The following is a 27,215-nucleotide window of genomic DNA, read 5'->3' as shown; positions in this document are numbered from 1 at the left end:
CTGTATCTCATGATAATGACATAACAAAAGTTGTTTTGATGATTGACAGTATGGCTGAGGCAGCCGAGCCCACGGTGGATCAGCACATATGTTTTTATTGATTGCTACACTAAGGGATAGTACATTTCATGCTAACATTATGCTTTAATTTGTGTTTGGAACTCATTATCAGTTTATAAGTTAGAATGTTAGTAAGCTAACTGTCCCTTACATTGAGCTAAGAAATCTTGGCACATCTAAGCCCTCGCGGGGCATTTAAGCCCTGAACGATGCCTGACAGGAGGACCTGTTTCCCAGACTGTTTGCAACTGCCAAGACCACAACCAATCTCATGAAAGCAACAAGGTAACTAACTTGGCTAGTCTTGCGAGTCAGCCTGCTAACTAGCTAGTTATCTAGGTTGTCTTGTTAGCTAGCTTGTTATGTATGCTGTTTGTTAGCTTACATAACTGATATGTGTATACAATAATTGCAGATTAGCAGTCAGTGCATTACGTACAGTGCATTGGGAAAGTATTCAGACCACTTAACTTTTTCCACATTTTATTACGTTACAGCCTTATTCTAAAATGGATTAAATAAAAAAAATCCTGTTCAATCTACACACATTACCCCATGAAGACTAAGCAAAAACAGGTTTGTTCGTTTTGTTTTGCCAATTTCCAAAAAAAATTGAAAACCTAAATATCTTATTTATGCCATGAGACTCCAAATTGAGCTCATGCACATCTTATTTCCATTGATAATCCTTGAGATGTTTCTACAACTTGATTGGATCCACCTGTGTTAAATTCAATTGATTGGACATGATTTGGAAAGGCACACACCTGTCTATATAAGGTCACGCATGTCAGAGTAAAACCAAGCCATGGCGTCAAAGGAATTGTCCGTAGCGGTCCGAGACAGGATTGTGTTGAGGCACAGATCTGGGGAAGGGTACCAAACATTTCTGCAGCATTGAAGGTCCCCAAGAACACAGTGGCCTCCATAATTCTTAAATGGAAGAAGTTTGGAACAACCAAGACTCTTCCTAGAGCTGGCCGCCCGGCCAAGCTGAGCAATCGGGGGAGAAGGGCCTTGGTCAGGGTGACCAAGAACCCGATGGTCACTCCGACAGAGCTCTGAATATCCTTGAGTGGCTCAGCCAAAGCCCGGACTTGAACCCAATCGAACATCTCTGGAGAGACCTGAAAACATCTGTGTAGCAACGCTCCCAATCCAACCTGACAGAGGATCTGCAGAGAAGAATGGGAGAACCTCCCCAAAGAGAGGTGTGCCAAGCTAATAGCTTCATACAAAGTACTGAGTAAAGGGTCTGAATACTTATGTAAATGTCATATTTCAGTTTTTTTCTGAAATCCTGGTTTTGCTTTGTCATTATGAGGTATTGTGTGTAGATTGATGGAAAAAAAACAATTTAATCTATTTTAGAATAAGGCTGTAATGAAACAAAATGTGGAAAAAGTCAATACTTTCTGAATGCACTGTATATGATCAAGACTGCCAGGAATAGAGCGCACCCAGACTGGATCATATGCATAATGCACTGACTGCTAATCTGCCTGCAAGGAGCCTTACCTATGAAACAGCCAGCAAGGCAGCATCCCGATTTATCAGCCTCTGAGTATGAAATTGAATCTGATCATCCTGTCAAGAATGGAGCTCACCCACCGTAAATGTACATTTTATCCACAAAACATGAAGTGTCCCTTTATAATTATACTCAAATCAAACCACAAATCAAATCAAATTTTATTTGTCACATGTGCCGAATACAACAGATGTAGACCTTAAAGTGAAATTCTTACTTAATCAACAGTGCAGTTTAAGAAATAGAGATAAGAAAATATTTACAAAATGAACTAAAGTAAAAAGTAACACAATAAAATGACATAACAATAACGAGGATATATTGGATATAATGTAAATAGTGGGGGTGGCCATTTGATTAATTGTTCAGCAGTCTTACAGCTTGGGAGTAGAAGCTGTTAAGGAGCCTTCTGGACCTAGACCTGGCGCTCCGGTACCGCTTGCCGTGCGGCAGCAGAGAGAACAGTCTATGACTTGGGTAACTGGAGTCTTTGACAATTTTTTGGGCCTTCCTCTGACACCGCCAAGTATATAGGTCGGATGGAAGGAAGCATGAAACCAGTGGTGTACTGGGCCGTATGCAGTACCCTCTGTAGCGCCTTACGGTCAGATGCCGAGCAGCTGCCATACCATGCGGTGATGCAACTGGTCAGAATTCTCTCTACGGTGTAATTGTAGAACTTTTTGAGGATCTACCTCAGGCCAGGAATTCCTCGATACTTCTTTAATATTAGACAGTTATTGACAAATAGACACACACCACCGCCCTTCGTCTAACAAGACGTAGCTGCTCTGTCCTGCCGATGCATGGAAAACCCAGCCAGCTCTATCTTATCCGTATCGATGTTCAGCCACGACTAGGTGAAACATAAGATATTACAGTTTTTAATGTTCTGTTGGTAGGATAGTCTCGACCATAGATCATCCAGTTTGTTTTCCAGTGATTGCACGTTGGCCAATAGAACAGATGGTACTGGCGATTTACTCCCTTGCCTCTGTATCTCTGCCTTTTCTTCACGCAAATGACGGGGATTTGTGGTTGGCCTCCAGAAAGCAGTATATCCTTCGAGTCTTTACAGAATTTTTTTCTTCTCCAGTTCGAGGTGAGTAACCGCTGTTCTGATGTCCAGAAGCTCTTTTCGGTCATAAGAGACAGTAGCAGCAACTTTATGTACAAAATAAGTTAAACAATGCGAAAAATAAATAAAAAATAGCACAGTTGGTTAGGAGCCCATAAAACGGCAGCTATCCCCTCCGACGCCATTGTATAGACTGATACAACATATGAGTTATGTAAGCTAACAACCAGCTAGCTCACAAGACTAGCCAAGTAAGCTGCGTTGTTCCTTGCATGCGATTGGCTGTGGTCTTAGGGGCGGCAATGCCCTGCATAGCGATCAACGCAGCCACAGGGTACCTTTATGAAGTGGTTATTGTGCATCTGAACAAATTAATGGATGATGCGTGGTACTTTTGATTATAATGTGATCATGAGATAAATAAGTTGTGGTCTCGGCATAAAGAGGGAATTTTTATATTTATTCATAAATCCTCTCTTGACATCCATACTTAATAAAGGCTTCATAAATCAAAGTAATCTGATGCTTCACAAAGCATTTATAACCTTGTCATGTATATTGGTAGAGCATTGCAATGCCAGGAAAGTGGGTTCGAATCCCGAGACCAGGTATACGTAAAAATGTATGCACGCATGACTGTAAGTCACTTTGGATAGAAGCGTCTTCTAAATTGTATATATACTGCTCAAAAAATAAAGGGAACACTTAAACAACACATCCTAGATCTGAATGAAAGAAATAATCTTATTAAATACTTTTTTCTTTACATAGTTGAATGTGCTGACAACAAAATCACACAAAAATAATCAATGGAAATCCAATTTATCAACCCATGGAGGTCTGGATTTGGAGTCACACTCAAAATTAAAGTGTAAAACCACACTACAGGCTGATCCAACTTTGATGTAATGTCTTTAAAACAAGTCAAAATGAGGTTCAGTAGTGTGTGTGGCCTCCACGTGCCTGTATGACCTCCCTACAATGCCTGGGCATGCTCCTGATGAGGTGGCGGATGGTCTCCTGAGGGATCTCCTCCCAGACCTGGACTAAAGCATCCGCCAACTCCTTGACAGTCTGTGGTGCAACGTAGCGTTGGTGGATGGAGCGAGACATGATGTCTCAGATGTGCTCAATTGGATTCAGGTCTGGGGAACGGGCGGGCCAGTCCATAGCATCAATGCCTTCCTCTTGCAGGAACTGCTGACACACTCCAGCCACATGAGGTCTAGCATTGTCTTGCGTTAGGAGGAACCCAGGGCCAACCGCACCAGCATATGGTCTCACAAAGGGTCTGAGGATCTCATCTCGGTACCTAATGGCAGTCAGGCTACCTCTGGCGAGCACATGGAGGGCTGTGCGGCCCCCCAAAGAAATGCCACCCCACACCATGACTGACCCACCGCCAAACCGGTCATGCTGGAGGATGTTGCAGGCAGCAGAATGTTCTCCACGGCGTCTCCAGACTCTGTCATGTCTGTCACGTGCCCAGTGTGAACCTGCATTCATCTGTGAAGAGCACAGGGCGCCAGTGGCGAATTTGCCAATCTTGGTGTTCTCTGGCAAATGCCAAACGTCCTGCACGGTGTTGGGCTGTAAGCACAACCCCCACCTGTGGACATCGGGCCCTCATACCACCCTCATGGAGTCTGTTTCTGACCGTTTGAGCAGACACATGCACATTTGTGGCCTGCTGGAGGTCATTTTGCAGGGCTCTGGCAGTGCTTCTCCTGCTCCTCCTTGCACAAAGGCGGAGGTAGCGGTCCTGCTGCTGGGTTGTTGCCCTCCTACGGCCTCCTCCACGTCTCCTGATGTACTGGCCTGTCTCCTGGTAGTGCCTCCATGCTCTGGACACTACGCTGACAGACACAGCAAACCTTCTTGCCACAGCTCGCATTGATGTGCCATCCTGGATGAGCTGCACTACCTGAGCCACTTGTGTGGGTTGTAGACTCCGTCTCATGCTACCACTAGAATGAAAGCACTGCCAGCATTCAAAAGTGACCAAAACATCAACCAGGAAGCATAGGAACTGAGAAGGGGTCTGTGGTCCCCACCTGCAGAACCACTCCTTTATTGGGGGTGTCTTGCTAATTGCCTATAATTTCCACCTGTTGTCTATTCCATTTGCACAACAGCATGTGAAATTTATTGTCAATCAGTGTTGCTTCCTAAGTGGACAGTTTGATTTCACAGAAGTGTGATTGACTTGGAGTTACATTGTGTTGTTTAAGTGTTCCCTTTATTTTTTTGAGCAGTGTATTACAGTGGGGGGAAAAGTATTTGATCCCCTGCTGATTTTGTACATTTGCCCACTGACAAATAAATTATCAGTCTATAATTTTAATGGTAGGTTTATTTGAACTGTGAGAGACAGAATAACAACAAATATATCGAGAAAAACGCACGTCAAAAATGTTATAAATTGATTTGCATTTTAATGAGGGAAATAAGTATTTGACCCCCTCTCAATCAGAAAGATTTCTGTCTCCCAGGTGTCTTTTATACAGGTAACGAGTTGAGATTAGGAGCACACTCTTAAAGGGTGTGCTTCTAACCGCAGCTTGTTATCTGACCACAGCCAGGAACAGCAGGTTACCTGCAAGAAACCACAAAGGAGCACACGCTTAACCTGTTTAGGATAGGGGGCAGTATTTTCACGTCCGGATAAAAAAACGTGCCCGATTTAATTTGGTTATTACTCCTGCCCAGAAACTATAATATGCATATAATTGTTTGATTTGGATAGAAAACACCCTAAAGTTTCTAAAACTGTTTGAATGGTGTCTGTGAGTATAACGGAACTCATATGGCAGGCCAAAACCTGAAAAGATTGCATACAAGAAGCGCCCTCTCTGATCATTTCTTGGCCTTCTATAGCCTCTTTATGGAAAATACAGGTCGCAGTGGTGGGTAGTATATGGGGCTTTGGTGACAAAACGGATGGCACTGTGATAGACTGCATCCAGTTTATTGAGTAGGGTATTGGAGGCTATTTTGTAAATTACGTCGCTGAAGTCGAGGATCGGTAGGATGGTCAGTTTTACGAGGGTATGTTTGGCAGCATGAGTGAAGGATGCTTTGGAATGCTTTGGATGCAAAATAGGAAGCCAATTCTAGATTTAACTTTGGATTGGAGATGTTTGATGTGAGTCTGGAAGGAGAGCTTACAGTCTAACCAGACACCTAGGTATTTGTAGTTGTCCACATATTCTAAGTAAGAACTGTCCAGAGTTGTGATGCTGGACGGGCGGAAAGGTACGGGCAGCGATCGGTTGAAGAGCATGTATTTAGTTTTACTTGTATTTAAGAGCAGTTGGAGGCCATTGAAGGAGAGTTGTACGGCATTGAAGCTCGTCTGGAGGGTTGTTAACACAGTGTCCAAAGAAGGGCCAGAAGTATACAGAATGGTGTCGTCTGCATAGAGGTGGATCAGAGACTCACCAGCAGCAAGAGTTGGCCCAATAATTGAACCCTGTGGCACCCCCATAGAGACTACCAGAGGCTCGGACAACAGGCCATCCGATTTGACACATTGAACTCTATCAGAGAAGTAGTTGGTGAACCAGGCGAGGCAATCATTTGAGAAACCAAGGCTATTGAGTCTGCCGATGAGGATGTGGTGATTGACAGAGTCGAAAGCCTTGGCCAGGTCAATGAATACGGCAGCACAGTATTGTTTTTTATCGATGGCGGTTACGATATCGTTTAGGACCTTGAGCGTGGCTGAGGTGCACCCATGACCAGCTCTGAAGCCAGATTGCATAGCGGAGAAGGTGCAGTGGGATTCGAAATGGTCGGTAATCTGTTTGTTGACTTGGCTTTCGAAGACCTTAGAAAGGTAGGGTTGGATAGATATAGGTCTGTAGCAGTTTGGGCCAAGAGTGTCCCCTCCTTTGAAGAGGGGGATGACAGCAGCTGCTTTCCAATCTTTTGGAATCTCAGACGACACGAAAGAAAGGTTGAACAGGCTAGTAATAGGGGTTGCAACAATTTCGGCAGATCATTTTGCTGCCTAATTATTTAAATTTTTTCCTAAATTCAATCTGCGCCAAAACTTTGGCAACAATAATATGTATTGCTGCTAGTGTATCACAACCAGCCATGATTGAGTCCCATACTGTAGGGCGGCGCACAATTGGCCTAGCATCATCCGGGTTTTGCCAGGTAAGGTCGTCATTGTAAATAAGATTTTGTTGCTGCCTAGTTAAATAAAGGTTAAATGTAAACAATTTTAAAATAAAAATAGCGGCAAACAGTTCGCCAGAGGTTTTCTTTCTGGCAGACAATTCTCTCAAAATTCTATTTGAATCTGTGGCAGAACTGTGGCAGCAACATTGCCACTAGTGGCAAACAGTTTACAAGCCGTTTCAGGTGAACACGTGAGTTTCAAGACCAGTAATTGTTGATGACCAATCAAGGGGAATAGACACATCTGAAAAATCTAGCTTGCTATAGTACCTACCAAAAGTGTTAATTAAACTTCATTATAAACTTTAAAATTGTGTTAGCTAAATGATGCCAAGTTAGCAATGTCATGTTCTATGGGATGGAGTGAAAAATATTTTGTTGATATCAGTTTCAATCTGTCAGCGCCACTGACTGACTGGCAAGCTATCATATTTTTGCACAATTCATGTGATAGGTAGCTAGCTAACTATTTATTTGTGAATATGTTACTGTCTTTTAATACCAATACGCTAGTGTCAGTAGTATGTTAGCTAGCACAACAGCTAAGGTAGCAATAATATGAGTTGATTTCACATCAAAGCAAAACTTTGATGTGAAAGGATAACCTTTTCCTACCTGTGGTGTTGGAAGAGGCTTCATTGGGCGGAGGCTGCATCAACATATGTTTGTGGTGCACTCACTCATAACACTTTTTGTTGTTGTAATAAATGAGTATTGTCTACAAGATTGACAAGGTAAGTAAGTGCATGTATTTTTGCATGCATAGCTTTGAGATGTAAATTACACTCTTAAAAAATGTTGGATTTTTTGGATGATTCAATTGCTGGGTTGCAGGCATATGGTCAATAGTTGGGTTGTTTTCTGTAAATACAGCAAGGTTGGGTTGTTGCTGCTGGGTTATAAAGGTCGGGCTATGTATATTTGACCAAGACAGTAGGTTAATTATCCTGCTACCAGCTTGTGAAGTCCACCAGAATACTTGCAAGTATACTTGTAAGGAAAATGGCTAACATTATTTCAACTGTGAAAATGGTAAGTAACAAACTTTATGAATTTGATGGACATTCAGGTTAAATAGGTTGTCCTATCATAATTAGGTGCTAGCTAACGTTAGCTTGAGCCTTAGCTAACTAGATAACAACCATTAGCTAGCTAGCCATTTCTGTACTAATATCTTTGACTGTGGTAACGTTAGCTAACCTTATCCTCGCAACCATGTTCGCGACGCTAGTTTATTGAAGTATTGTTGCGTAATATAACTAAATGTAAAAAATGTTGACGATGTTTGGCTAGCTAGCTAGCTAGCAAACTATTTCAGCATCTGTAAGGGTACTTAGCTAGCTTAGTCTGACACTTCTGGACTGTCTCAGACATTATTTCCCTCGTTAGCTAACATTAGCTAAATTAGCTGGCTAGATAAGTTAGAAAAGCTACATTTTACTTATTCTCTATCTGGGTTAATTAACCTGTTAGGGCTAGGGGGCAGTATTGACACGGCTGGATAAAAAACATACCCGATTTAATCTGGTTACCACTCCTACCCAGTAACTAGAATATGCATATACTTATTACATATGGATAGAAAACACCCTAAATTTTCTAAAACTGTTTGAATGGTGTCTGTGAGTATAACAGAACTCAAATGGCAGGTCAAAACCTGAGAGATTCCTTTACAGGAAGTGGCCTGTCTGACCATTTCTTGAACTTCTTTTCCATCTCTATCATTTACTAAGGATCTCTGCTCTAACGTGACACTTCCCACGTCGTCCATAGGCGCTCAGAGCCCGGGAAAAAACAGAATGTCGTCATTCCAGCCCCAGGCTGAAACACATTATCGCCTTTCTCAAGTGGCCGATCAAGGGACACTGGGTTTATGCGCGTGACCCGACCGCCCCCGCCTTTGGGATTTTTTCCTCTGTTTGCCGAAAAGGAGATTCCCTGTCGGAATATTATCGCTTTCTACGAGAAAAATGGCGTAAAAATTGATTTTAAACAGCGGTTGACATGCTTCGAAGTACGGTAATGGAATATTTAGAATTTTATTGTCACGAATTGCGCCATGCGCGCGACACTTCTTTACTATTTCGGATAGTGTCTGGAACGCATCGAACAAAACGCCGCTATTCGGATATAACGATGGATTATTTTGGACCAAACCAACATTTGTTATTGAAGTAGCAGTCCTGGGTGTGCATTCTGACGAAGACAACAAAAGGTAATCAAACTTTTATAATAGTAAATATGATTATGGTGAGTGCTAAACTTGCCGGGTGTCTAAATAGCGAGCCCGTGATTTCTGGGCTATGTACTTAGAATATTGCAAAATGTGCTTTCACCAAAAAGCTATTTTAAAATCGGACATATCGAGTGCATAGAGGAGGTCTGTATCTATAATTCTTAAAATATTTGTTATGCTTTTTGTGAACGTTTATCGTGAGTAATTTAGTAAAATGTTAGCGAATTCCCCGGAAGTTTACGGGGGGTATGCTAGTTCTGAACGTCACATGCTAATGTAAAAAGCTGGTTTTTGATATAAATATGAGCTTGATTGAACAAAACATGCATGTATTGTATAACATAATGTCCTAGGGTTGTCATCTGATGAAGATCATCAAAGGTGAGTGCTGCATTTAGCTGTCTTCTGGGTTTTGGTGACATTATATGCTGGCTTGAAAAATGGGTGTCTGATTATTTCTGGCTTGGTACTCTGCTGACATAATCTAATGTTTTGCTTTCGTTGTAAAGCCTTTTTGAAATCGGACAGTGTGGTTAGATTAACGAGAGTCTTGTCTTTAACCTGTTAGGGCTAGGGGGCAGTATTTGCACGGCTGGATAAAAAAAATGTACCCGATTTAATCTGGTTACTAATCCTACCCAGTAACTAGAATATGCATATACTTATTATATATGGATAGAAAACACTCTAAAGTTTCTAAAACTGTTTGAATGGTGTCTGTGAGTATAACAGAACTCATTTGGCAGGCAAAACCCTGAGACATTTTCTGACAGGAAGTGGATACCTGATGTGTTGTATTACCTTTAAACCTATGCCATTGAAAAACACAGGGGCTGAGGAATATTTTGGCACTTCCTATTGCTTCCACTAGATGTCACCAGCCTTTACAAAGTGTTTTGAGTCTTCTGGAGGGAGATCTGACCGAACAAGAGCCATGGAACGATGATGGCCCATTAGACACCTGGCGCGCGAGTTCATGTTGGGTACCCTCGTTCCAATACGGTATAAAAGAGAATGCATTCGTCCACCTTGAATATTATTCATGTTCTGGTTAAAAAGGCCCTAATGATTTATGCTATACAACGTTTGACATGTTTGAACGAACGTAAATATATTTTTTCCCCTCGTTCATGACGAGAAGTCCGGCTGGCTTAGGTCATGTGCTAACAAGACGGAGATTTTTGGACATAAATGATGAGCTTTTTTGAACAAAACTACATTCGTTATGGACCTGTGATACCTGGAAGTGACATCTGATGAAGAGAATCAAAGGTAATGGATTATTTACATAGTATTTTCGATTTTAGATCTCCCCAACATGACGTCTAGTCTGTATCGCAACGCGTATTTTTCTGGGCGCAGTGCTCAGATTATTGCAAAGTGTGATTTCCCAGTAAGGTTATTTTTAAATCTGGCAAGTTGATTGCGTTCAAGAGATGTAAATCTATAATTCTTTAAATGACAATATAATATTTTACCAATGTTTTCTAATTTTAATTATTTAATTTGTGGTGGTGACTTGACTGCCGGTTATTGGAGGGAAACGATTTCCAAAACATCAATGCCATAGTAAAACGCTGTTTTTGGATATAAATATGAACTTGATAGAACTAAAAATGCATGCATTGTCTAACATAATGTCCTAGGAGTGTCATCTGATGGAGATTGTAAAAGGTTAGTGCATCATTTTAGCTGGTTTTATGGTTTTGGTGACCCTGTCTTTGAATTGACAAAACATTACACACAACTCTTGTAAATGTACTGTCCTAACATACTCTAAATTTATGCTTTCGCCGTAAAACCTTTTTGAAATCGTAAAACGTGCTTAGATTAAGGAGATGTTTATCTTTCAAAGGGTGTAAAATAGTTGTATGTTTGAAAAATTTGAATTTTGACATTTATTTGGATTCAAATTTGCCGCTCTTGAAATGCACCTGCTGTTGATGGAGTGCACCACGGGTCTAGCCCATAGAGGTTAAATAGCTGTAAAATAGTCATATGTTTGAGAAATTGAAGTAATAGGATTTTTAAGGTTTTGAAAATCGCGCCACAGGCTGCCAGTGGCTGTTACGTAGGTGGGACGCTCTAGCCCATAGAGGTTAACCAAGATATTCTGCAGGGTTATCTCATGCTTGCATGGTAATTGATTGAGCTAACCTGTTGGGGCTAGGGGGCAGTATTTGCACGGCAGGATAAAAAACGTACCCGATTTAAACTGCTTACTACTCTTGCCCAGAAACGAGAATATGCATAATGGTAGATTTGTATAGAAAACACTCTAAAGTTTCTAAAACTGTTTGAATGGTGTCTGTGAGTATAACAGAACTCATATGGCAGGCCAAAACCTGAGAAGATTCCATACAGGAAGTGCCCTGTCTGACAATTTATTGTCCTTCTGTAGCCTCTCTATCAAAAATACAGCATCTGTGCTGTAACGTGACATTTTGTAAGGCTTCCATTGGCTCTCAGAAGGCGCCAGAAAGCGTAATGAGATGTCTGCAGTCTCTGGGCAAAGAACAGCAGCAGAGTTTGTTACTGGCCTGCCTGGGGACAGTGACACTGGAGATGCACATTCATGTGAATTCTCCATTTTGTTCTTTCAGTCTTTGAATGAATACAACGTCGCCCGGTTGGAATATTATCGCTATTTTACGAGAAAAATCGCCTAAAAATTGATTTTAAACAGCGTTTGACATGCTTCGAAGTACGGTAATGGAATATTTTGAAATTTGTTGTCACGAAATGCGCTCGCGCGTCACCCTTTGGATTGTGACCTGAACGCACGAACAAAACGGAGCTATTTCAATATAACTATGGATTATTTGGAACCAAATCAACATTTGTTGTTGAAGTAGAAGTCCTGGGAGTGCATTCTGATGAAGAACAGCAAAGGTAATCCAATTTTTCTTATAGTAAATGGTGAGGGTCAAACTTGGTGGGTGTCAAATTAGCTAGCCGTGATGGCTGGGCTATCTACTCAGAATATTGCAGAATGTGCTTTCGCCGAAAAGCTATTTTAAAATCTGACACCGCGATTGCATAAAGGAGTTCTGTATCTATAATTCTTAAAATAATTGTTATGTATTTTGTGAACGTTTTATGCTGAGTAATTAAGTAAATTCACCAGAAGTTTGCGGTGTGTATGCTAGTTGCTAGTTCTGAACATCACATGCTAATGTAAAAAGCTGTTTTTTGATATATATATGAACTTGATTGAACAAAACATGCGTGTATTATATAACATAATGTCCTAGGAGTGTAATCTGATGAAGATCATCAAAGGTTAGTGCTGCATTTAGCTGTGTTTTTGGTTTTTGTGACATATATGCTTGCTTGAAAAATGGCTGTGTGGTTATTTCTGGCTATGTACTCTCCTAACATAATCTAATGTTTTGCTTTCGCTGTAAAGCCTTTTTGAAATCGGACATTGTGGTTAGATTAACGAGAGTCTTATCTTTCAAATGGTGTAAAATAGTTCTATGTTTGAGAACTTTGAATTATGACATTTTGTGATTTTAAATTTGGCGCTCTGATGTGTCACTGGCTGTTGAATAGTGCGGGACGATTTCATCCCACCTACCCTAGAGAGGTTAACTTAGCTAGCATTACTGTACTGTTTTTCCACAGTTTCTGACAGTAGCTAGCTAACGTTAGAGTTACCTTACCTAGCTATGTTTCTAATATTTCTTTATTTCTGTTCTTAAATGCAGAGGTCAAGGCCAAAGTTTGGGAGTAAGTAAAACTGAGAAATTCCTTTTTGAGAGTGGGGACAGAGCTTTGGGGGGGGAGAAAACACAGATTTTCATTGACCCTCTGTAAAACAGCATCTACGTCTTCCACATTGTCGATAACCAATAGTACAACCTTAATGGAACCATGCAGCCACCTTGGGAATAGATGCATTACATGCACAGCTACCTTAGATAGTCTGGCCTTAATTTTACCATACTAGCTTTATCCGTCATTTGCACAGATATTCTGTCACAGTAACAAATCTGACACACAACACACACATCACATGCTGGGAGAAGCTCAAAGTGCCTTGCTCAAGAGCACAACAGCAGTATGTAGTATACAGAGATATTGTAGCTAGTAACCCTCTGCAGATTTCCCCGCAGGCAAATCAGGGGTTCAAATATCGGTCTGCCTTTTTAACCTCGAAACTACTGCCGTCCCTATTCATTATGCTCTTTCCTCACTCCCTTGCCTTTGTTCAACCATTTTACCTGGCCTATCAACCCTTCCTTGAAAATATTTAACTTAGAAATCTGGGTGAAACTATCCCTTAAAGGCTCCCACCTAGCTGTTAAGCCTAGCTGTTAAGAGTGTTGGGCCAGTAACTGATAGGTTGCTGGTTCGAATCCCCAAGCCAGCAAGGTGGAAAAATCAGCCTTTCTGACTTTGAGCAAGGTGGTTAACCCCAACAACAACTCTTCCTCAGGTGCCGAAGACGTGGATATTGATTAAGGCAGTCCCCCCGCACCTCTCTGATTCAAAGGTTTATTGCATTCAGTTGTGCACCTGATTCGGTACCCCCTTTTGCACCGGAAGAGATGGATCAGGAAACACTCTTGTTTTTGGACGACTCGACTATATCCTGAGGTTAAAGAAGAACATAACAGCCTTACACGCAGAGAGTATTCTGTAAAATGCCATCTTTTGATACACGAAGGGAGGTCCTAGGGACACACACATGAATACATAGCACTGTGGACACACCAAATGACACATCAAGCTTGAGAAGTAGCCGCGTCTTGCCAGGTACATGTTTAAAGATTTGTTGTGCATTTTGAAAACTGATTGTTAAAAGGAATTTATAATTCATTGAATACTTTCTGCTCACAACACAGTCAGATGTGAGAGGGCAGCCCAGATGACCAAGTTGCTGAACAACCTCTGGCCGGCAAACCAGGTTGCGGAGTACATGAAGGACACCACGGTCCAGAGGGCTCAATGGACCAGACTCCGTGTCTGCATGGTGTTTTTTTGTTTTTTTACAAAAACATTAGACTTCAATTTGATTCTGTTTGCTGTGATTAACTAGCCTGACTGACGCGACCCACGTGACTCACAGCGCAGGGAGAGCTGTGACCACACTGGACTGGATAGGAGGCTGTTTGTTAATGCAATATTTGCTAATAAATTGTGCTTAGGGGTTTGAGTGGTTCTCTCAAACGTGTTTTTTCTTCCTTGGGTTGAAACCTCTCATTATTTGTATTTGAAAATACAACCATTGTAACAGAAACGGGGCGACGTTCAGGGGCTGTGTGTGTTTGAGTGAGAAAGACACAGAGAGCCAACCAGTAAAAGCACAGCCCCCTTCATTATTGACACATTGTGCCGACAACATCAAAAAGCCACTCCAGACTCTGAAGTCAGGAGGACTTCAATAGTTAGGTGTTAGCCAGACTAGTGATTAACTGCAATGGAAAATTAATTGTCTGGCTACAACATAACACAATATGGGGCAGAGTCTCACAAGAATTAGAAACCTCATTGGTTGTGGATACAGTGGGAATGTGTGAATTTGAGCAAGTGTGATGTCATTAATGTTTGTGGATATGTACGTAAAGGTTAAGTTGTCTGTTGATTTTGTCAATGTATGTTTTTGTTGACAAAAAAAGTAAAATAAAATATTACAAAAAAAAGTAATTGTCTGCTTCATTGTGTTGGCTCTTGGGGACTGCTCACAGGTATTTACGGTCATTAGTGTCACGCCCTGATCTGTTTCACCTGTCCTTGTGCTTGTCTCTACCCCCTTTCCAGGTGTCGCCCATTCTCCCCACTTATCCTCTGGGTATTTATACCTGTGTTTTCTGTCTGTGCCAGTTCATCTTGTTTGTCAAGCTTACCAGCATTTGTCCTGTTAGCGCCTGTCTTTTCCCAGCCTCTTTTTCTCATCCGCCTGGTGTTTGACCTTTGTCAGTCCTGACCCTGTACGTGCGCCTGTCCCTGAGCCTGCCTGCCGTCCTGTACCTTTGCTCCTACTCTGGATTATCTTCCCCTGCCTGCCTTGACCTGTTGTTTGGCTGCCCCTGTTACAATAAACATTGTTACTTCACACAGCCTGCACTTGGGTCTTACCTTGATACCTGATAATTAGTGGAGTGGCATTGGAGCAAGGTACTCTACTTGGGGCACAGGGTGTGTGCAGTTCAAATCCTATCATGTGTTTATCAACTTTCCCAATGTGCCCCAACATGGGAATTTCTACAGACCATGGTTTTATCATCTGCCAGAAACAGAATCACTCACAGTAAGATTTTTTTTTTTTCACTGAGCAATAGTGGATAAGTATCTGCTCATTTATGTAGTGTGAGAAGTGACAGGAGGATGCTAAAATGCGCACTATTTATAGCTTATAAACTGACTTTTTTATGCATTTGGGCCTGCTTTTTGCCTATAGTACATTGCTCGTTTGCCTTTAGCTCAACTACAGAAGCGCGTTCTGGTACGCTTTCATTATATCGCAACAATTTATTTTAAATACAAATGTTACATGTTAGGGATTGTGAAAAGTGCTTTATGAATGAAATAGTTAGGCAGGTAGCCTTAGGCAGGTAGCAGGTATTTTCTTCATTACCATGCAGATTTCAAGATAAGATGTATTTGATTTAGACATTGAAAACATGTTGTTTAGTATATTTACTACATTTAGTATGTTTAATTTTTTTCTCTGTGAAGTAAATTCATTTAGTTGTGATTTGGTTTATGTAGATACATTTCAGTGTAACACACAGTAACCCAAAACTTGATAAATTTGCATATTCATACTGAGTTAGCAGCAAACAGACTATTCGCCAGCTTCAGTTTGCCCCAAAAATGATTTGCATTAGAAAATATGAGCTTGCTGCAAATTTTTGGCCATCAGTAGAATGTTCTCCACAAGTTTCCCAGTATTGTTTGCTAGAAGTTCACAAGTTGCTGTGAAAATATGAGCTTGCCGCAAATTGTGGGAAACCTTAGGCCAACTGTTTTACAGTAAGGGTTTCCAGGTTTCGGATTTTACAATTTTTTTGAACTTTTGAGTTCTGGGAAAGACCTAAGAGTGTAGTTGCCCTTTAATTCAGTGCTCATGACCTGCACTATTTGGTTAGCGGTGTTTCTGTAGCTCAGTAAGCGCACATATGATGAGTTTGCAAATCAAATGCCCACTTGTGGCACCACAGGACAGTGAAAAAACTAGTAAATTCACCTTTATTGATTGTAATTTAAATTAGTTTGTAGTAGTAAAGTGAGTTAGATTACAGAGATACCTCAATCATTATTTCAAATAATTTTGGTGACTTCACTGCAATAGTTAAAGGTTAAATATATATATATATATATATATATATATTTTAATTGATAGCTAGCTAGCTAATGAAATGCAGCTAGCTAGTAGGCTCAGCTAAATACAAATCCCCCTAGAAACAGCCACGTCTCAGTCACATCATGAGATGTAAATGAAAGAGGAATATAATAAATCAAATCGAATGGAGTTTCCCATATACTCATTTTGATTATTTCCGGTGAAACACAGATATGCCCTTATCCAAATGCTGTGATGAAGGCATTTCCTAACAGAACTGCTAACTTTATTTGTTGTTACTTTTAAGATTTAACCAACATGCAGAACCTCCAGCAGGTAGAGAGGCAAGAACCCTTCGTCCGCCAGGTCAGGATCAAGCTACACTAGTCACAGCCCTGTGTAATGTTCAATGTAATTGCATTGCTGGACTTTTTTGAACAAATAAAAGGAAATGTATGGTTTATTAAACACGTTTTAGCTGTTAGTGAATTCCCTAGGTTTTAATACATTTGTGTTAACGTCATTTAGCTGTATGTATGTGTCATGAATCACCAAAGCTGTCTGACTTTATAGTAAGTACTGTGTCATATAATACAGGGCATTTATTCATGTGTTATGAATGAGCAAAGGGGTCTGACTTTAAAGTAAGTACAGGCCTCATCCAATATAGAGTCTTATGGATGTGTTATGAATGACCGAAGATGTCCCACTTCAAACTATTACAGGACACTACATAAAGTGTAATTAAATAGGTTATTAAGGTTCTGCTGATTTATGAAGGACAACCACAGAGTCATAATTCCAGCTAATCCCTGCCCATTTCCACAATTTATCAGTGGTGTAAAGTAGGGATGCACGATATATCGGAAATTGGCTGATATTAGCTAAGAATGCCAACATTGGTATTGGCCCGATGTCTGTCTAGTTTAACGCCGACGTGAAAAACCAATGTCAGAGCTGACGTGGATGCCTATATAACGTAGGTACATGACGTAATGATGCCACGTAAAGTTTTGCGCTACACGTGCAACACAGCATTCCTAACCTAGCCCACAATGTCTGCTGTGTGGATCGAGCAGTCAATAAGTTGCGCAGTCATTTGAAAGAGTAAGAAAATCTCAGCGAGACAACTCAAAGGCGAAATCCATTAACGCCAAGATAATGGAATTCATTGCCCTTGACAATCAACCATTCTTTGTCGTGGGTGATGTTAGCTTTTGCGACTGCTCGAGCATCAATACACACTAACGTTAACAAGTGCGCTATTGTTCCAATGTTGCCCTACCGGAGTTACACAGTAATAGCGTCACTGCTATTAGTTTCACGACATATTATGGAAGGCCGTTTGGGTCTTTGCGTGTCAAAAAAGATACACGTCAAATAACACTATTTGACGCGTCAAGTAACACAGTTCTATTATAGAATGTTGTGTGTTCTGAATTTGCATGTGCAAGCCAAGCGCCACCACTACTATCAGTAGCATTGTCAAAGCTGTACAAAGTCTGCAAACAAGCAAATACAGACCACGAACGATGTGTTTACAATACCGCGTTGGTAATAAAGCATTATTTGTTTGACCGCAACTTCTGGGGTAGCTAGATAGCTTTAGCTTGGTAGTTAGAATGCACCAATACAACCAGCCTGAAAACAATGACCAGAAGAAACTTTTCACTATTCTTAGCAATGATTTAGGAGCTAACCAGCTACTTAACCCTGTTGCCCAAAGCTAACGTTATAAGCAGCCAACTAGCTTCATCTGGCTAGTGTGGCTTGAGCTGACCGGGTTATGTGTTGTGAAGTTAGGCACAATAGTGGAATTTGCGGTTTGCCTTCAAAATAAAAGTACCTCTTTGAAAGTGATGCAGAAGGTTACAATTGTTGGAATCATGCCATATTTAGACTAGATAATGTTAAACAAGGTTGGAATGTGAAACAATGAAATTATGTATCAGTCTACTCGGTGACACCCACAGAACATAACTGTGAAGAGTTTACGCAAATATTAGCATTGTTGCTCTTATCGCGGGACTGTGACTGTGTGAAATCACCTCCCAGTCAGCCTATTGTGTGTATTGACATTCATATTGAACTGTACAGCTTTACCTAAGGATTGGGGATCAATGAAATGGGGTGACAGTCTACTCGATACCTAATATATTTTTTTCCCAACGTTCTCAGAGTTATCAGACTCCAAAACATCCACGCAGTATTATTTTTCCTCGGGAATAGTGTTCAATACACATAGGTTGACAATAAATGTGGCTCAATTTAAAGTTGTTTCAGAGTCCCGCAATGAGAGCTACGATACTAATGTTTTCTGGGTGTCACTGAGTAGACTGATACACAATGTCACTGATCCACAATCCATAGGTAAGGCTGTACAGTGAAATAAGTATGCCCTCAATGAAATTCGAAAGTATAATACATCCAATCCAGTGTGATTTCAACAGATTTGTCTTTTGTTGATTCTATATAACAACATTCCAACCTCGTTTAGCATGATCTGTTAAATTATGGCATAATTCTATTAATTGTAATCATTTCCCATCACTGTCAATTACATACTTTTATTTTGAAGGCTAACTGCAACGTCCACTATTATGGCTAATCCTTATTGTGGCTACCTTCACATAGATGGATCCGACCACCATTAATCAAATAAGAACTGTCTTATAAATTAGCGTTATTTTAGATGACACCTAGGTATATAGTTAGCTAGCTAACTGTAGCTACTGAAACAGATTATGTCCTTTTGCTATGTTTTTGGGGAAGAACATTGTTTGTATCCATGAGCTAGCTAGCTTTTTTTTATGACCAGCACTGTAGGTGCACGAGACAACTTTCCCAGCATCATAGCATATGAATCGTTGTGATAGTGTAATCAATGTTTAATAACCGTTAAGTTATTATGTGACGTGCAGTCATATTCAGGTCCTAATTGGTCAATAAGCTTATTTGACACGTCAAATAGGGTTATATGACATGTAAAGACCCAAATGGCTTTCCATAGAAATCCTGGTTGAGAATGAAACGACTGAACAAATGAACAATGAAACAGCACAGCAAGTAAGTGAAAGAAATAGGTTTTTGTATGCTTTATTGGTAATGGGGACATACGTAAATGCCAACAAAATAACTTTTTGGTCAGTGTGGTGTGTGTGTGTGTGTAACCTTTATTTAACTAGGCAAGTCAGTTAAGAACAAATTCTTATTTACAATGACGGCCTACCACGGCCAAAGCCGGACGACGCTGGGCCAATTGTGCGCCGGATGTGATACAGCCTGGATTCGAACTAGGGACTGTAGTGACGCCTCTTGCACTGAGATGCAGTGCCTTAGACCACTGCATCCATGTGTGTGTGTTAATTTTAAATATAGGTTATCGTTATACTTTTTGTTTTGGCAAGGAAAATATCGGTATCGGCCAAAATGTTTATATCGGTGCATCACTGGTGTAAAGTACTTAAGTAAAAATACTTTAAAATACTACTTAAGTTGTTTTTTGGGGTATCTGTACTTTACTATTTATATTTTTGACAACTTTTACTTTAACTCCACTACATCCCTAAAGAAAATAATGTTCTTTCTACTCCATACATTTTCCCTGATACCCAAAAGTACTCGTTACATTTTGAATGTTTAGCAGGACAGGAAAATTGTCCAATTCATGCATTTAAAAGAGAAAATCCCTGGTAATCCATATTGAATCGGATCTGGCAGACTCACTAAACACATGATTTGTTTGTAAATTATGTCTGAGTGTTAAATTAAAAAACCAAGTGTATCGTGAAAGTGCTTATTATAGTATATCTGGTTTGCTTATTATAAGGAATTTGAAATGATTTACACTTTTACTATTGATGATTAAATGTACTTTTCATACTTAAGAATATTTAAAACCAAATACTTTTACTCAAGTAGTATTTTACTGGGTGACTTTCACTTTTACTTGAGTAATTTTCTATTAAGGCATCTTTACTTTTACTCAACTATGGCAATTGGGTACTTTTTCCATCACTGCAATTTGTCTTCTTAAAATGGTATTTAAAACCTAACCCTAACTAATGAAGGTCAAGTTTGATGCGTTGGTCCACCAGAAGTTTCTCACATTTGGGCGGATGTGTCTGGGAACGAGATTAGGTGTAATGTGACTAACATGACTTCCCTTTAGAGCATGTGCCATTGTTCAGCACAACATGTCACCCTTTTTAATCTCTAAAGGATCGACCCCTTTTTTTCAATTTTCGCCTAAAATGACATACCCAAATCCATCTGCCTGTAGCTCAGGCCCTGAAGCAATGATATGCATTTTCTTGGTACCATTTGAAAGGAAACACTTTGAAGTTTGTGGAAATGTGAAGAATGTAGGAGAATATAACACATTAGATCTGTTAAAAGATAATACAAAGAAAAAAACAACCGTTATTTTGTATTTTTTTGTACAATCAGCTTTGAAATGCAAGAGAAAGGCCATAATGTATTATTCCAGCCCAAGTGCAATTTTCTGGCCACTAGATGGCAGCAGTGTATGTGCAAAGTTTTAGACTGATCCAATGAACCATTGCACTTCTGTTCAAAATTTCGTATCAAGACTGCCCAAATGTGCCTAATTTGTTTATTAATAACTTTTCATGTTCAAAACTGTGCACTCTCCTCAAACAATAGCATGGTATTCTTTCACTGTAATAGCTACTGTAAATTGGACAGTGCAGTTAGATTAACAAGAATTTAAGCTTTCTGCCAATATCGTCTATGTTCTGGGAAATGTTCTTGTTACTTACAACCTCATGCTAATCGCATTAGCCTATGTTAGCTCAACATTCCCGCAGGTGACCCTCCGATCCTGAAGAAGATAAAGCACATAATTATATCATATTTGACATGGGTGAATGTCACACAGTTATGACACATTTACAAACCCTTTATAAAGCATGACAGTTATAGATGTTATGTAACACTTATGTATTGCTTATGAAGGCTTTATGAAGTCATTATAAGCTGAATGTCATTTAAAGCGGGACTGAACAGTCCATATCATGTCAACATATCCTTCTCCTAAATGCCTAAAACACTGTGCTCGATTTGCATTAGAAACAAGACCAAAAAGCCATCTGTCACTATTTTCACATCACCCTTCAATTAATTTCGCTATCTTAAAAATGCTGAATGCTACGAAAACCAATAGCTAACATAAAACAATGCTCTTTCCCCTGAGAGGTTGGGCTGTCTTTGGTATGCAGATGTCCTTTTGAAATCAAGAGAGTACAAAAATGTAAACATTCAAACAGCATAAAATTGGGAGGCAGGGTGATGTGAATGGCTTCAATAGCTCCAAAAAGTCTATGTAAACTGTGTGGCCCCCAGGAGGGCTGCTAGGATGCTGATGCATGGCTGGAATTAGAAGTGAGCTTCAGACACTAATTGACTTCTGATCCCTTTATAGAAGATTAATCAGCCAGGCACTGGATCAATGGCCGATGAAAATGCCAGCGGAGGCGAGAGCCACCATCAATGTAAATGAGCCAAGGCCCAGTGCCCCTCTCTCTCTCTCACACATGTTCCACACTGCCAAGCCAAGTTTCCACAGCCAGGAGAGAGGCCCTATTCCCAAATGGACTGAAAAACAAATACATTGTGACAGAGGAACCATCTATGTGAAATTCAATTATGATAGTGATACAGTTGAGGTGTTATTCCTCAGAGAGTTTGGCCAAATGCCCTCTTAGCATTCTCATCTCTAGCCCAGTCATCTGTGATCCATTGGAGAAGCTCAATTAATCAATGTTACTAAAGGTGAGGCTCTTTCAAAGCATGTGTAGCCTAATGACTGACCGCACATCTACTCCTCTCACTTCGAGTCAATGTCATTTGATCTGCTTACAAAATTATGTGGACACCCCTTCAAATTAGTGGATTTGGCTATTTCAGACACACCCGTTGCTGACAGGTGTATAAATTCGAGGACACAGCCATCCACTCTCCATAGATAACATTGGCAGTAGAATGGCCGTACTGAAGAGCTCAGTGACTTTGAACGTGGCACCGTCATAGGATGCCACCATTCCAACAAGTAATTTAGTGAAATTTCCGACCTGCTAGAACTTCCCCGGTCAACTGTAAGTGCTGTTATTGTGAAGTGGAAACGTCTAGGAGCAACAACGGCTCAGCTGTGAAGTGGTAGGCCACACAAGCTCACAGAACGGGATCACTGAGTGCTGAAGCGCGTAGCATGTAAAAATCGTCTGTCCTCGGTTGCAACACTCACTATTGAGTTACAAACTGCCTCTGGAAGCAACATCAGTACAATAACTGTTCATCAAATGCTTCATGAAATGGGTTTCCATGTCCAAGCAGCCGCACACAAGCCTAAGATCACCATGTGCAATGCCAAGCGTCAGCTGGAGTGGAGTAAAGCTCGCCGCCATTGGACTCTGGAGCGATGAATCACACTTCACCATCTGGAGGTCTGACTGACAAATCTGGGTTTGGCGGATGACAGGAAAATGGTACCTGCCACAATGCATAGTGCCAGCTGTAACGTTTGGTGGAGGAGGAATAATGGTCTGAGGCTGTTTTTCATGGTTTGGGCTAGGTTTCTTAGTTCCAATGAAGGGAAATCTTAACACTACACCATACAATGACATTCTAGACCATTCTGTGCTTCCAACTTTGTGGCAACATTTTGGGGAAGGCCCTTTCCTATTTCAGCATGACAATGTGCACAAAGCGAGGTCCATACAGAAATGGTTTGTTGAAATCGCTGTGGAAGAACTTTACTGGCCTGCACAGAGCCCTGACCTCAAACCAATCTAACACCTTTGGGATGAATTGGAACACCGACTGCGATCCAGGCCTAATCACCCAACCTCAGTGCCCGACCTCAGTAATGCTCTTGTGGCTGAATGGAAGCAATTCCCTGCAGCAATGTTCCAACATCTAGTGTAAAGCCTTCCCAGAAGAGTGGAGGCTGTTATAGCAGCAAAGGGGGGACCAACTCCATATTAATGCCCATGATTTTGAATTAGATGTTCAACGAGCAGGTGTCAATATAGTTTTGGTCATGCAGTGTATTTTGAAGTGAGCTGATCTGTGAAGACACTGTAATTCTCTCAATAAAACATGCCAACATTCTGGGCAGGTGCTTTGGGCAACATTCAAAATTAATGTGTTGAGGCTTTACTGAGAATAAATATGTTCACTCCTCCTATCCCCGCTCCAACCCACCACACAACCAAAGAGATTTTAATTATTCACTCTAATTTGTGGAAATGTTCAATGAGCCACCTCTCGATGATTAATCTGCCGAAATCACCACAGCACCTTGTGTATATGCCAGTTGATTAAAATAAAAGGCATATTCTCATGTTTCAATAAATATTTGATGAGCTGGGCTATGACTATTCCCATTAGCGGGCCTGATGCTGGCTTTAATTTAAGGGGTATTTAGATGGTGTAAAGCAACTGGGCTCGCATAACAGGCTGGCTGACACAGTCCTGGGTGTTGGGAGAGATGGTAAATTGGGGGATGATTGATGGGTATAGCTAGGAGGCACTTGTAATAACGTTGCAGTGAAATGCGCTGACTCGAAAGCCCCATATGCTGGGTACACACAAAAAAGAAATATGTTATTGTGGCATAAAATCCAAAGAGGCGGGAGAACCGCTTGCTCTCACCCATCCTGTGATGTGTCTGTCTGTTGTGCCTTGCAATACAGAGTGAGTCGCGAAAGAAACGTGACCTATTCCAATGAATCTTTTTACCAGCCCCCAATACAGAGCAGTCATTTAGTCATTCACAGTGAAGCACCACGCTAGACCACAACATTCCACAGAAAACGCTATGACACACTTGTCTGACTGGCACAGCATTGGAAGAGGAATGGACTTGTGTACACATCCCATAACATGGCATTAGTCCACATAATCACTTGAATAATGCATCCTGTGTGTGTGGGAAGAGCTTAATGATTCCATCGCCGGAAGTCCCTCTCTAAATCTGTCTGGTGTACTTGGGTGGTCTACTCTGCTCAGAATGTGTTGAACTCCAGACTCCCACAGCTTAGCTCTTCATCAACAGCATGTTGGGATGGCCTAGTAGTCCCATCATCCCAGCAAACAGTGAACGTTCCAACAACGTTCCAATGGGGGTCCTACATGGTTTGCAGCTAATGACAACATCCCATGACATCATTTAATGAACATTAGAAGAAGGATATGCCACATTTGTGTCGAGAATGTATTAACTGAATGTTAATGGGGAAAATATTATAGCCATGTCATGGGAATCTCCATGGGAGCCTCAAAAGTTCTGGAAAAACGTACCATATTAATGTTCTCAAAACATCTCTACTAATGTTCTGGGTATACATGCTGTAGGTAACTAGAAATGATTTTCTGGGATGGCGCATGGCAACAATGGAGGAGCTGGATACAGTACAATGGAAGAGCTGGCTACTCCTAATCACTTTTGTATTTGGGAGGAGGCGAGAGGGATAGAAGACATTAAAAGGGATCTGAGAATGATGGTGAATATTTAAATACTTTTAAATCTTTGTTGATTTTTTTTACAGGAGTTCCTGATTAACCACTTAAGGAATATGTTTAATTTAACTTTGGGGGAAAAACACTGCATTCATTTTAATAATCAACCAAGAAATTGAAAATCACATCAGATTTTTTGTTCTGTCATTCTGTAACGGTCGTCGTATGGAGTAGACCAAGGCGCAGCGGGTTGAGTGCTCATTTTAATGTTTTATTATAATAAACTTGAACATTTAACAAAAATAACAAAACGAACGACAGCTAAACAGTTTTGCAGGCTAAACACAGCAGTGCAAAAACAACTTCCCACAAAAGACAGGTGAAAAAAGGGCTACCTAAGTATGACTCCCAATCAGCAAGAACGATGTACAGCTGTTCCTGATTGAGAGCCATACCAGGCCAACAAAGAAATATACAACATAGAAAAACCATAGAAATACAAAACATAGAACAATACCCCAAAACCCCGGAACACATAAAGCAAACACCCCTCTTACATAATTATATATCCCAACAAACCCCGAACCACATAAAACAAACACCTCCTGCCACGTCCTGACCAAACTACAATAACAAATAACCCCTTTACTGGTCAAGACGTGACACATTCTTTTAATATGCCTCTAAATGTCATAATTCTCGTTGGCACAGTTCGTATCTCGGCACTCAGAATGATCATCAAATGTTAGTTTCATATTACCCTAATGGACCAGTGTGAGACATTAGATAGTCTGTGGCTTGTATTTCTGTGGTGTGTGCATGGTGTGTTGGAGGGCTGTGCTCATACTTCTCAAACAAAGCCACGCAGTGCAAAGACACAAGGACCTGTTCATGTCATTGGACGATTCACCGAAAGACTCTCAGAGCAGCCAAGACTGGCAGAGTAGAATAGCATGCCAATCTGCTGGCTTGGAAAATGAGAGGCCTTTCCAGTGCCAACAAACATGCCCTATCCTTGTCAATCTGGTAGGGAATATTAGCAGCGTGGAGAGGACTTGATAATGTACTGTACTCCCCCAGAGCTGTCAATTAACTGAGACGGTGAACTTAGCCGTTCTCCGTGAGCCGCTGCACCGACCTAGACGACTGCTAATACTACGACTGCTACTACAACTACTGCTACAATGCCTAATACAAAAAAAACGAATGTTACTACAACTACTGCAACTGTAACGGAGGTCAGTGTTCTGCTAACAACTTAGCTTCCTCCACTGTCCGAACCAGTGATCCTCTGCTTTGCAACACACGTGACCACCCTCCTTGACAACATGCCAACTTTTTTAGCCACCCAAAAGATACAGATTGCATGGCTACATCAGTGTCATTTCGAGCTAGCTGTGGAGAGAGTTTATGGCAACGTTCTAAACTCCGTTACACTACGACGGCTACTGCTACGACGACGACAGTGACACCTACTACAACTACGATGATGTCTATGACGATGACCACTACTACAACTATTGCTACTCACAATAGTAAAAATATAAACAGCTCCACAAGTACACTATTTGTAATGTTTTTCCCTCAGAGCCATGCAGGAAAACAACCCAATGTCACTCATAACGTACACTCGTGTTATAACACCCATGAGATGAACAGTCCTACACGAGAGTGATGGAAGAAAATAAATAACCCTACTGGTTACTTATTACTCATCCAAAGGTCCATATAGGGATGAAGGAGGGGAACAGCATCTTTTCAGAGCTCCTGTTGTCTTTAGATCACATTGGCAGTACAAATTGCTCTTCCCTACAGTATTCTGCTCAACTGAAATTACCCAGCTCCATCACAAGGCTCCATACAGGGCTGTTAATGAGCACAAAAGACAGATGGGATACAGTGTCTCCGTAAACCGCTTTCCAATGGTACAGCACCATTCAAGTCCAAAGGCATTTCCACTGACATCAGTCATTTATGCACGATTGCTGCACCTCCTCCTTGTGTGTCATGACCCCTGCTTTTTCTCTGGCTGACCGACACCAGCTTTCAAAGCCACAGAGCTGGAGTGCATCATTTCTTCCAACTGTATATTGTCTCAAATAGATCACACTGCAAAAGATACTTTACAATGCTCTATACAGAATTGATCAATACAAGTAAGCATAAGGTACATCAGTTATGACCACATAGAAATGCCCATGTTAGATTACACGGTGTCCCAAACACCAGACATACAATAGAGAATGAAGAATATGTACCCATAACTAGACAGAATATTCCATGCCTAAAAGCTACAGTACATCATTTCAAGAGCTGTGTCTTTATACTGTACATGAGAAAGACAATCTAG

General features: G+C 40.9%; 1 protein-coding gene across 1 annotated transcript in view; it reads right to left on the bottom strand.

The window, feature by feature from the left end:
* LOC106580129 (fibrinogen C domain-containing protein 1) overlaps positions 1-27,215 on the bottom strand; it is a 224,560-nt gene that overhangs the window by 71,211 nt on the left and 126,134 nt on the right. The window lies entirely within an intron of this gene.

Source organism: Salmo salar, chromosome ssa20 (assembly GCF_905237065.1).
Source record: "Salmo salar chromosome ssa20, Ssal_v3.1, whole genome shotgun sequence".
NCBI lineage: Eukaryota > Metazoa > Chordata > Actinopteri > Salmoniformes > Salmonidae > Salmo > Salmo salar.
This window is presented reverse-complemented; position numbering and strand designations above follow the sequence as displayed.